This window comes from Ovis canadensis, chromosome 8 (assembly GCF_042477335.2).
Source record: "Ovis canadensis isolate MfBH-ARS-UI-01 breed Bighorn chromosome 8, ARS-UI_OviCan_v2, whole genome shotgun sequence".
In the NCBI taxonomy this organism is placed as follows: Eukaryota; Metazoa; Chordata; class Mammalia; order Artiodactyla; family Bovidae; genus Ovis; species Ovis canadensis.
Window position 1 is genome coordinate 65,197,440 of NC_091252.1, and position 5,731 is coordinate 65,203,170.

The window sequence follows — 5,731 nt, forward strand, 5'->3', positions numbered from 1 at the left end:
TAAATATTGGTTGCTTTTGTCTCCTCTGCCCTATATCACAGATTACCTCCATCATCTCAAGTATTTGTTTGCCTCTCACTGCTCTGTACCAGTGAACCTCTCATTTAGTGTTTGATCTTTCTCTTTTGTATAGACAATTTTTATTTCTCTTTTCCCTGTGCCCTAAAATGTTTACCCACATTCTCTCCAATAACCATGTTAATCAACTCCATTAGAAATTTGAGGATTATCTTTATTAGGAGGGGCTTCCCTGGTGGCTCAGAGGTTAAAGCGTCTGCCTCCAATGCAGGAGACCCGGGTTCGATCCCTGAGTCAGGAAGATCCTCTGGAGAAGGAAATGGTAACCCACTCCAGTATTCTTGCCTGGAGAATCCCATGGACAGAAGAGCCTGGCAGGCTACAGTCCATGGGGTCGCAAAAGAGTCAGACACGACTGAGCTACTTCCCTTTCCCTTTATTAGGATACCTAACATTAACCTAACCCTCGATCAGGGCAGATATATGTTTATTTCCAGTGCCTGGAATTGTTCTCCCTTTAGTTTTGCAACATGATGGCCAACACTTAAGTCCCATTACAGACCCTACCTAGTCCATGAAGATAACCCCAGCCCTACTGAGTTTATTTGGATTCAGGCTACTATTTCCTTTAGACAAGTACCACTCATTAGACCTTGATGATTTTTTGTATCTTAGCTACAGCATCAGAAATAGATTGTAAACTCCTTGCTGGTCAAGCCCTGTTGTGTATTTGAATCCCACATAGTGCAAACTCCAAGGTAAGAACATAGCCGATGTTCATTAAGTGCTTGTGCTTACTGACTTAAAAAGAGGCTTCATATGGGTGGAGGAAAGATTCTTGAGTCTCTGGACAATACAAACTGGAATCTTTCCTAATAGGGAATGGTTAGTAGATTATCCAGTGTTCGGAAGCACCTCTTCCACTCCTCTGCCCTGTCAGACATCTTTATGAACTTCCTTTTGTCATTCCACTATTTTCCTTCTGCCATCAAGGATTTTCTCAGCTCTGCATCTCTGGGATCTTTATGATTATAAAATGACATGAGGTAAGCATGGAAAAAATTTGTTGCATATCACTGAAAAAGAGATATTGCACATCACGAGGTAAGGTGATATGGCAGTCCCCTAATCACTGGAATGTTCTGGGTGTATTATTAAACACAACAAAAATGGAAGAGTTACACCATGCACACATGACTTAACAAATTTATTCTCAGAATTGGTGAAGCAATAACCATAAATAGCTGTTGTATTTTGCTCTGTTATGTATAAATGAAAACTAAGTATAGACATCTCCAGTGTCTCTGGGTTTGTTAACTGGTTATCAGATACCCATGGATTTTGCTGTTAAATTAATACAAGATGAAATAGTGTTTGGTTGAACATTTCTTGTATGCTCTACAAAGATAAAAAAATAAACAAGAATGTGGGGACACTTATGAAAAATATAAATATTGCACAAAAAATCAGTATAATAAATTTAGCCTGTATAAAATTGTTATCCTTCTCAATAGCCTTATTACAGAGCTTTCTGAACAATAAATTTCTAAGGTATTCTAAATAGCAAGTGAGAATCATATATACAGTTAATTGGCAATTTGATTAACTGAATTATGGTAGTATTTTCCTAAGGAGTAACTGAGAAAATTAGGAAAGGCAAGATGATGTATTTTCTGCGTTTGTTGTTCAGACAGAGTTGTGTTTTCACTTTTACTGATCATAAGAGAAGTTTTCTCCCTGAGTTGTGACAGGGAAGGAAAGACAGTCTTTTTTTTTTTTTTTCTCTAAGAATATCTGTGATTGTTATTCCCAAGAGAAGTTGCCTAAGGGTCCTCTTCTCCGGTTATAAGCTTTCTCAAAGAAGAAAAAACAGTCTCTCAAAAACCATGGAGACCTGTGAGCAAATGAAACCTTTCCCATGGGCATTGCTACTGTGCTTCAGGTCTAAATGTCTCAGCTCTGCTACCTCAGTACCTTTCAACTGATTCTTATCTTGAAATTGAAGAGGGTTAGAAATTAATACTAGAAAGACCACTTGGAAATACTTGGTGAGATCAATTTAAGAGTGACCAATGTGCAGTTATACACTTCTTAAGTGCTATTTAAAGTTGATTAAATATGATAAAGTGAAGCAGAACTCTAAAAGGAAAAAGATTGAATAAGATTGACAGATATTGTGGGGTTTTTTTTTTTTCATTTTTAAAATATTTATTTATTTATTTGGCTACATCGAGTCTTTAAGGGCTTCCCTGGTGGCTCAGATGGTAAAGTCTGCCTGCAATGTGGGAGACCTGGGTTCAATCCCAGGGTTGGGAAGATTCCCTGGAGAATGGCATGGCAACCCACTCCAGTATTCCTGCCTGGAGAATCCCAATGGACAGAGGAGCCTGGCAGGCTACAGTGCATGGGGTTTGCAAAGAGTCAGACATGACTGAGCAACTAAGCACATCAAGTCTTAGTTGTGGCATGTGGAAACTTTGTTGTGGCATGTGGAAAATTTTATTGAGGCAACAGGGACTCTCTAGTTGTGCTGTTCAGATTTAGTTGCTCAGGGACATGTGGTTCTCCAACCAGGGATCTAACCCGCATCCCCTGCATTGCAAGGTGGATTCCAAACCACTGGACCACCAGGGAAGTCCCTATAGTACTGGTTTTGATTGTTGTTTTTTTGCAATGACAAACATGATGGTGTGAAGTTTTGCTATTGTTTTAGTTGCTAAGTCGTGTCCAACTCTTTTGCAACCCCATGACTTGTAACACTTCAGGATTCTCTATCCATGGGACTTCCCAGGCAAGAATACTGGAGCAGGCTGCCATTTTCTTTCTTCAAGGAATCGTCCAGACCTAGGGATTGAACCCACATCTCCTGCATTGGCAGGTGTGTTCTTTACCATTGGGTCACCAGGGAAGCACAAATGTGAAGCTTACGTCTAGATTTTTTTGTGTAGCACTTGCATGTGCTACACTTAACTCTTTACTAGTTTGGATTGATCCTTCTTGTTAATGTACAATCACATCATCTTTCCAATAGCTGTTCAGTTCAGTTTACTTGTTCAGTCGTGTCCAACTCTTCACGACCCCATGGACCACAGCACGCCAGGCCTCCCTGTCCATCACCAAGTCCTGGAGTCTATTCAAACTCATTTCCATAGAGTCAGTAATGCCATCTAACCATCTCATCCTCTCTTGTCCCCTTCTCCTCCTGCCTTCAATCTTTCCCAGTGTCAGGGTCTTTTCAAATGACACAGCTTTTCACATCAGGTAGCCAAAATATTGGAGTTTCAGCTTCAACATCAGTCCTTCCAATCAATATTCAGGACTGATTTCCTTTAGGATGGACTAGTTGGATCTTGCAGTCCAAGGGACTCTCAAGAATCTTCTCCAACACCACAGTTTAAAAGCATCAGTTCTTTGGTGCTCAGCTTTCTTTATAGTCCAACTCTTACATCCATATATGACTACTGGAAAAACCATAGCCTTGATGAGATGGACCTTTATTGGCAAAGTAATGTCTCTGCTTTTTAATATGTTGTCTAGGTTGGTCATAACTTCCCTTCCAAGGAGTAAGTGTCTTTTAATTTCATGGCTGCAGTCACCATCTGCAGTGATTTTGGAGCCCCCCAAAATAAGTCAGCCACTGTTTCCACTGTTTCCCCATCTATTTGCCATGAAGCGATGGGACCAGATGCCATGATCTTAATTTTTTTAATGTTGAGCTTTAAGCCAACTTTTTCACTCTCCTCTTTCACTTGTGCTTTAGTTCTTCTTCACCGTCTGCCATAAGGGTGGTGTTATCTGCATATCTGAGGTTATTGATATTTCTCCCAGCAATAGCTGACTTCCTGCTTATGGATTCAAAGAGGCCAGTAAAGAGACTTTTTGAAAGAAAGATCACAGCCTGTGAGAAATACATTGGTGCTGAGAATTTGTTGTTACTTTCTTTGTGTTTCTTCGTCTGTCCTCAGAAATTGTATACCAGCCTCCAGGACAAGCTAAGTCTAGAGCAAGAGTAACAGAGACATCAGTCTGTAAGTCCTCACCTAACATTGTCAGAGAGGCCCTGGCACTCTGCTGGCTCATTTACTTATGTTTTCAGTTTCCCATTCTCTGAAAGCCCTTGTAATATTTTACTGTGGTGATTGTTTCCACTACCATTGAAAAGCTCCTGCAGGACTATTACAAGGAGTTGCCATTAGATCTCCTTGCTCAGTCTTTATCTTATAGCTTCCTCTTCTTTTCATAAATGCCAGATTTTCATTATTGTGATCTCAAGTCTTTCTCTGCAAGATTCTACCTCATCCAGCTTTGTCTTTTATAGGTATTATAGTTCAGCAAAGCCCTTTATTTCAGAGATGACTTCCCAGGGCACTCAATTGACAGAATATTTTAACTGGTTTGTTTAATGCTTAGAAAATTCGCCATGATTTATAATCTAATTTCCCTTTTACTCTCTTAAGTTCCGCATGAAGCAGAGCTTAAGGCAAGAACTAACGTCCAAGTAGCTTGTTTTGTTAAATCATTCTAGGGAACAAGGATGGGGCAATGGACAGAGTGAAACAGATAATCCAAGGAGAGTTAAGATGATCACTGTAAGCTACTAGGTCTAAGTCCCATTAAAGGAAGAGGCTGTAGAATTGTCTCCTGAAAGAATGGGAAAGAGGGTAACTTTCAACAACCCCAGTCTCTCACTAGTCAAGGAATGCCCTTGGGGTATTAACTCTCTCACACTGTCAGGTTTGCCTGTGTCTCAGAATGGCTGAATGGATTCTTACCGACAACCCAACTAAGGGACAGCAGAGTATCATCCTCTTAACAGTCCGTGAGAGAGACGAGGACCAGCTGAAGTAAGATGCAAGAGTGAACCTCTGCACAACTGGTGGCTGCAACAACAGCTACAGTAAAAAGGTGGGGCTAGTGGATGCGTGATGTGGAAGGAGGTACCCTCTGTATCTCTCTAAGAACTTAATTTCCTATCAAGTTAGATTCAATTTCTTTCATCTTAAGGGGTTCTGCCAATTTTTCAATTTTAGGCATTAGTTTATTAAAAAATTCTAAAATCCTCAAAATGACAATTGGTGATGTAATAGAACCCCATGGATCCAGCTTTAAAAACCACCAATATACTGCTACTCCTATTCATCAATACCTTCTTTTTTCTTTGTGTCTTTTAAAGCAATGCCAAGGTAACATGTAATTTTCATCCATTGTAGTTTCAGTATATATATATATGAGACAAGAAGTTTTAAACCTGATCACAATATCGTTATACTTAGTAAAATAAACTCAATCTAATACCCTGTCCATGTTCATTTTTACCTGACAGTTTCCTGCATTTTATAATTGATTTATTTGAATTACAGTCTTAACTTTACATTTGTTTGAATGTCCCTTAAGCTTAAAAATATCTGTAATATTTGTTTTTTTTAAAAATTAAAACCAGAAGTAACTGAATCATATAACCTGTGGAATTTCCCACATTTTGCCTTTGACTGATGATAACTTCATAGTATTGTATACTATTCCTCCACTGTAGAGTTTTTGACCTATGGGTCCCACCCAGATCCATAAAATTCAAGTATTCTGTGACATGAGTTAAGAAAAAAGATGTCTTCTTCTGGAATTCCTATGATTCAAATGTTGGGGCATTTAACATTGTCCTAGAAGTCTCTGAGATTGTCCTCATTTCTTTTAATTCATTTTTCTTTTTTCCTCT

General features: G+C 39.2%; 1 non-coding gene across 1 annotated transcript; it reads left to right on the plus strand.

The window, feature by feature from the left end:
* The first annotated feature begins 247 nt into the window (after positions 1 to 247).
* On the plus strand, positions 248 to 320 carry TRNAW-CCA (transfer RNA tryptophan (anticodon CCA)). Its single transcript has one exon. It is a non-coding gene; the product is annotated as a tRNA-Trp (tRNA).
* Positions 321 to 5,731: the final 5,411 nt, after the last annotated feature.